At 37.7% G+C, this 6,309-nt stretch overlaps 1 long non-coding RNA gene across 1 annotated transcript; it reads left to right on the forward strand.

Moving 5' to 3' along the window:
- Window positions 1-537: 537 nt before the first annotated feature.
- On the forward strand, window positions 538-1,108 carry LOC116406133. Its single transcript, XR_004219164.1, has 2 exons — window positions 538-606; window positions 731-1,108. It is a non-coding gene; the product is annotated as an uncharacterized LOC116406133 (long non-coding RNA).
- Window positions 1,109-6,309: the final 5,201 nt, after the last annotated feature.

Below are 6,309 nucleotides of genomic sequence, written 5' to 3' on the forward strand. Positions count from 1 at the left end.
CTAAGGTAATTAATTTAATCGAACCATTCGATATTTTTACTCTTAATTTTTGTTCGACGTCATTTTTTTTTTGTCTTAAAAAAAAAGTGTTGGAAAAGTCTTTCATAATAATATATTATTATTATTATTATTATAATTAGCATAAAAAAAAAGGAAAAGAAAAATTAAAATATCTTTTTCCTCTCTCCCTCTCTCACGCGTGCGACACCCCTCTCTCCATCTTTTTCTTCTTCTCTTTCCTGTACCCTAACCCAGCCGACCATCATCTTCTCCCCTTCCCTTGCCGTTCAGATCCATGGCCTCCGCCCACCGCCGCGTGACCCTCTGCCCAGCCCCGCCGCGTGACCTCTGTCTCCGTCGAAGCCAAGTCCAGCCGTCGTCCATTCCTTTCCTCTCTTCTTCTCCGTTCGTGAAGCCCAGTCGCCGCGTCAGATCGTCGATCGATTTTGAGGCAGCGCGCACGCCTCCTTCTAGCCGCGCGTTTCCTCTTCTTCCAGCAACGTGTTTTTTCTTCTAACCGCGATTCACAAACACGTAACGATGGTTTTTGTTTAGAATCGATTGCCGCTGCCCCTATTTTTACTGAGATCCGTCGAAGTATTGTTGGTAAGATTGAAGTTATGAAATTGTAGTCGTTTTCAAAACAATTTAAGTATGGGTTGTGATGTTTTCAAGGTGTTCAAACGTTACGGATGGGTTAATTGACTAATTTGATAAATTATTCTTGAAGGTGTGAAAGGTAACCTTGGATCACTTAAATTCACAACCAATTTGTGAATTTTGATTTCGGTTTGCCCTTATTTGGATTGTTTCGTGGACGATAGTTGATTAAGGGAGCTTCCCTAACTTTGAGGTAAGGGACTTTCTACTGGACTCACCTAAAGTTTTTGAGTTGTGTTGGACTGTATGGATGATGATTAAGATGTACACGTTTGGTTGCAGACTAAATGTTTAGTGTATGTTGTATTTGACTGGAAACATATATATAAATACATTGATGTGTGAATTGATGTGGATTGCCGAAAGTATACATGTGAATGACTGAAATTATGCTTATGTGTACATGATGATATTAATAGATTGTGCTGTATAAAGATTTGGATGTGAACTAGTGAATTTGTTTCGGTTGAATGTGGATTATACTGAACTGTGGTTTGCGCTGGTAAAAATGAGGGGTGTTGTGACTTTGTTGTTTACTTGACAGATGTATTAAAATGTTATCAACGACCTTCGAACTTAAGTGAGATAGGTTGACTGTTAGAATGTTGAGTGAAAGAACTTTATATTTTGAAGTAACTGAAAGATGTCATAAATTACCGTAAAGATGGTTAGAATGGATTGAGGGGAAAAATTGTTAGTTTTATTGGGATGTATGCCTTGTAGGTGTCCTACGGGATCACCAATTTTTATGCGACCTTCGGGAGCATTAGACTGATATGTGTTTCTGCAGAACACTAGACTGAAATGTACGTCCCTCGGGGCGTTAGACTGAAATGTGCATCCTACGGGATCACAAGACTGCGACTGTACAGGGTGTCCCAATAGAATGTTAACAATTTATTTTCCCCTGACGGGACCAGTAGAGGGTCTCTTACTGGGTATTTTTATACTCACCCTCCTTATGTTTAATTTTTCAGGCAAAAGTAATAAAGGCAGCAAACCGGCGAGGGGCAGGAAGGAAGCGTGACCGCCATAGGGACACTTTAAAATTTTGCTTCCGCTTAGTGATTTATAGTATTATTTTATTCGAACGTGAGATGTTTAGAAAATTTTGAAGTTTAAAGTATTCAAAGATTTGAAACTTTTTAGTTTTATATTTTAGTAATTTAAGGGGCCCAAACAAAACAAATTTTTTCTTTTGAGGTTTTAAATTTTAATTAACCAAGGTCTTTTGTCAAAAGTTAATGACCGACTTAAGTAAAAAGTTGGGTCGTTACAGATAAGAAGCGAAAAAGTCTTTGCGTAAGTTAAGAAATGAAAGTTTTGAGTGTTAGATTATGTGTTTTGGGTGGTCTTCGCGAGAAGAACCAAGTGTTTCGTGGAGAAGAAGTCTACGAGGAAGCCTTGGAGTTTAAGTTTGTGATAAGAGTTTTATGCGAGTAAAAGTTGGTTAGTTCAGGTGGAACGTTTCTTATAATAAAAATATAATCAAGCGATAAGGTTATTCACGAGAAATGTTAAGTGGTTGAATTTATTCACGGTTTGGGTTAGGCGGGGAGCAAGGTTTGTAAAGAAAATGTCAAATCTGATTTGACATGGGTTAACATGTAAGATTAAGGATTTGAGCATGACTAAGTTAGTATAAGGGATCTATAAAATAGGAGAATTTAGGTAACTAAGGAGGGGATGACGAGAGTTTTGTTGAAATGTTAAAGTGTTGTTGGTTTAGCCACGCGAAAAGATGGTTGTGAGAAGGACTTCTTTAGTGAAGTTTGGTGAGTGCTTTTCAGTCAAAAGAATTTATGTTAAGAAACTTTATTACGATTTCTCTTTACTGATTTGAAAGAAGAATTCAGATGAGAATGTTTCAGAAAGATTTCTACGAAAAGTTATGTTTTCAAGAGCATTATTTATAATATTAAAGCTTGATTTGATGACTATGATTTCAATACTATGTTTCTTTGAGATGATGCTAACTTTTGTGTGCACATAAAGAGTGAAGGCCACCATGGAGTGTACGAACTACATGGTAATAAGAAGCTGACTTATGCATTGAAATGAGCGTATAAAGCTTAGCGGTATAGCAACAAAGACGAATTTGTATGTTCTCAGATGTGTTGATACAGTAGTCTAAACGCGAGGTAATGAGACCAAGCGTAGAGAACGATTCGGGATCCTTGACAAAATGAAATATTTTTTAAGCATAAGAAAGGTTTATTCGAAATGAAATAATTTTCGGTATATTTAAATGATTTGATATTATTTTTACAAAATGATTATGAAAAGGTATTATGAAAGGGTTTCATAAAACCTTGAAGGATTTAAAAAAAAAGTGGACCATTCAACTTAATTCCCATCCACTATCCTCTTGTCCAACATGAAACTTTATCTTAGTAAAACTTCTTGATCCACTATTTTACAAAAATATTCAAAACAATACATACTACACCAAATGTGATATTTTGGTAACACTTAAAATGGTCAGAAATACCATTTCCTGACTTTTTTTCATCGACCATTAAAGAAAAAGTATAGATGATGTTTCACAAAAAACTTCCAAACCATTGTGTTAGTTATCGTTTTGGATGAGGGTTGGGGTAGAGCATCAATACTCAAAGGTTGTTAAGAATTAAGACCTAAGACTTGAAAACGAAACGCCTGCCTGGTTGACAACAACACATCCCACTAGAGTGCACAATGATGATTTATTGCATTAAGAAGAAGATGGCAGTTAACCTTAGCGGCCATAATCAGAACCTCAATCCTCCCTTTGATGAAAGCACCTAAAGGTGTCATGCCTTTCCCCTCTACCACATTGAAGCTCTTTGTCTAACACTACAAGAAATGAGGACTCTCTCGATGCATAAAATCATTGGAGATATATAAAAAGCGTCAGAAAAGGCTTTTCTGACGCACTAATATACGTCGGAACACAAGTGAGGAAAAATGTATCGGGAGAGGAACTCCCGATGCACAATGTTGTGCGTTGAGGGTTTCTAGACATCTTCCGACGTTGTATGAACGTCGAAGATGTTGTCAATATAGCATCGAGAGATGTCTAGGAACCATGCGTCGGAGATCCTCTATTTTTTTTAAAAAAAAACTTCATTTAATTCCTAAATTCAAATTGAAAATTTTAAATTCAAACTCAACTTCAACACTTCAACCTCAACTTCAACACTTCAATCTCAACTTCAACACTTCAAATTCAAATTTCTAAAACCTACAACTAATTCAAAATTCTAACAACACTTGAAATTAAATTTCATTACTAAAACTTACAACTAATTCAAATCTAAATACTAAAACTAATTTGAAATCTAAAATCTAACACCTAAAACAAATTTGAAATCTAAATACTAAAACTAATTAACTAAAACAAACAATAACTAAACTAAACCACTTACCGAATGCGACGACGAACGAGGAGACAACAGGGACGACAATGGTGATGACAATGCCCTCTTCTTCTCAATCTTCCTCTCGGTCTCCCTCTCCCTCTCTCATTTTCTTTCTCTTTATGTTTCCTTTATGTAAAGAATGGAGTTAAAAAAGACAGAGAACTCCTGACGCACGACGAAAACGTCGGAATAGCACCCTATTCATGACCTGATTTGTTAAACGTCAGAAATCCCTAAACATATTCCCACGCGATTAATGATACGTCGGGAATCCCTAAATCTATTCTCAACGTTGCTGCCACACGTAAGAGGAAGGCGTTACATACAATTAATGATCTGCCCTTCCTCCGACGGTTCCTAAGCTTTTAGCTTTTCTGCAATCACCCCTTATGCATGTTCTCAGGCGAATCTCAACCAAACCATAACACTCCATCAAAATAAAGAAGAAGAGAGACACCTCAAAACCTTAAATAAAGTTAAGGGAGAAGAATGGAATGACAGAGAAGAAGAAGAGGCTTCTCCGCTGCCACACTACTCAAGAGGAGAAATGTCCACGATGACGCGTCTAACTCGTATAAAAGGAAAAAAGTCGAAACCTAGACGTGGCCATCGACCCTAAACCTCTTGCAATCTGACCCCTAACTCTCTCATTGCCTCCTCCAAAATCCAATCCTTCAATTCCAGTCCTCATCGAAAAATTGAAACTCCCCCTCATCAATCTTACCCAAGTCCTCTCGCATGTCTATTATCCTCTCACCACTAAATCCCCATCATTATAACAAACATCCTTCACCTCACGACCTGACCGAACAAGCCTTACCCGATCAAAAGGGCATTGTTAGCGAAGAAGAATTCCTTAGGGTTGAGGAGGAAGACCTGCATCACATTCCTCTCCCTCCGCACACTACTATACGTAATTCCAAGGAGGAAGACTTACATCTCGCGTGTAAACACCGATACCCAATAATCCTTAATTCATCTAAAGAACTCAATAGGACATTAGGGGTTGATGTTAGGAGAAAGATGGTTTAAGGTTGGATAGTTTAGTTGAAGTGTTATGGAAGATGTGTTAATATTTTTAAGATGATAAAAGAAAAGTGTCATCGTAACAAAGAAAGGCCTAAAGGGTGTTCGAAAATTGGCTAAGTGTTGACTAGGGCATGTTGCATACTCTAGGCGGCCAAAAGTGTCAAGCGAACCTCTAAAGAGACATGTTGGGTGGCCAAAGGTTGAGATGTGGTATGGCCGAAAGGTGTCAAGACAACCTCTATAAGACAAGGCTATATGACCAAGGGTATGCGCTAGGCAAGGAAGCTAAGCATCTAGGAAATGTCAAGAAACTCTAAAGAAGTTAGAACGTGGATAAGGAATGTCATGCAACAAAGAGGTGGGCTATGTGGATATAGGTCATGCGACCAATGGGGCAATTCAACCAAATGCTAGTCAAGATGGCATGGTTTGTTGAAGGCATTGAGGGATGTTTGGGAGATTAGGCGAGAAAAAAAAGTCTTAGGCATTCTTGGCAGTAAGAATTTACTAAAGAACCCTCATAGAAAAAGGGATATGCGTCCAAGGATGAGGTAAGATGTGCGGTAGAGTACAAGTGGACAGCATACAAGATACCTAAGTTTTGCCAAATAAGTGTCTTGCATGAGTTGGAAAGTGGCAAGTATGGGCATAAGAGGTGAGAAAAAAAGGTTCAACCAAAGAGCATGCAAGGATCACTATATGTACAACTTTGGACGAATTATGTTAACAATCAACTTGTGTTAATTGGGTAACTCTACTTCGAAAATCTCCTAAATTGAGTGTAGTATCAAGAGAAAGGCTACCAAGAAGAAAGGCATTGAAGTGAAGAAAGACTCAAAGGTCATTTTCAAAAAAAAAAAAAAAAAAAAAACGTGAACAATGTAGAGTATTTTGAGCTACATAACTCAATACTTGGAATTTGTTAGTGACACTTTGTGGTAAGCTAGTGAAGACATTCTAAGTAATTTTGTAGAAGGAATCTTATTGATTTAAGCTTCAAAGTCGAGTTAAGTTTCTTGTAGAAAAATCATATTTCTAGACAAGGCCATGGGTGGGTTGATTGCCAAGATGACAAGGTGAGATGAGCGTGTGTTTTGAGCGAAAGAGGTTATTTAGGCTTGGGACATGCAAGAAGCATGTCCTGGCATGATCAAGCAGCCTGAGCCACGCGACATTACACACTCTATTATGAAAGTTGAGTATATTGCTACTTGTGAAG

The sequence above is a fragment of the Cucumis sativus genome, unplaced genomic scaffold (genome assembly GCF_000004075.3).
Source record: "Cucumis sativus cultivar 9930 unplaced genomic scaffold, Cucumber_9930_V3 scaffold67, whole genome shotgun sequence".
In the NCBI taxonomy this organism is placed as follows: domain Eukaryota; kingdom Viridiplantae; phylum Streptophyta; class Magnoliopsida; order Cucurbitales; family Cucurbitaceae; genus Cucumis; species Cucumis sativus.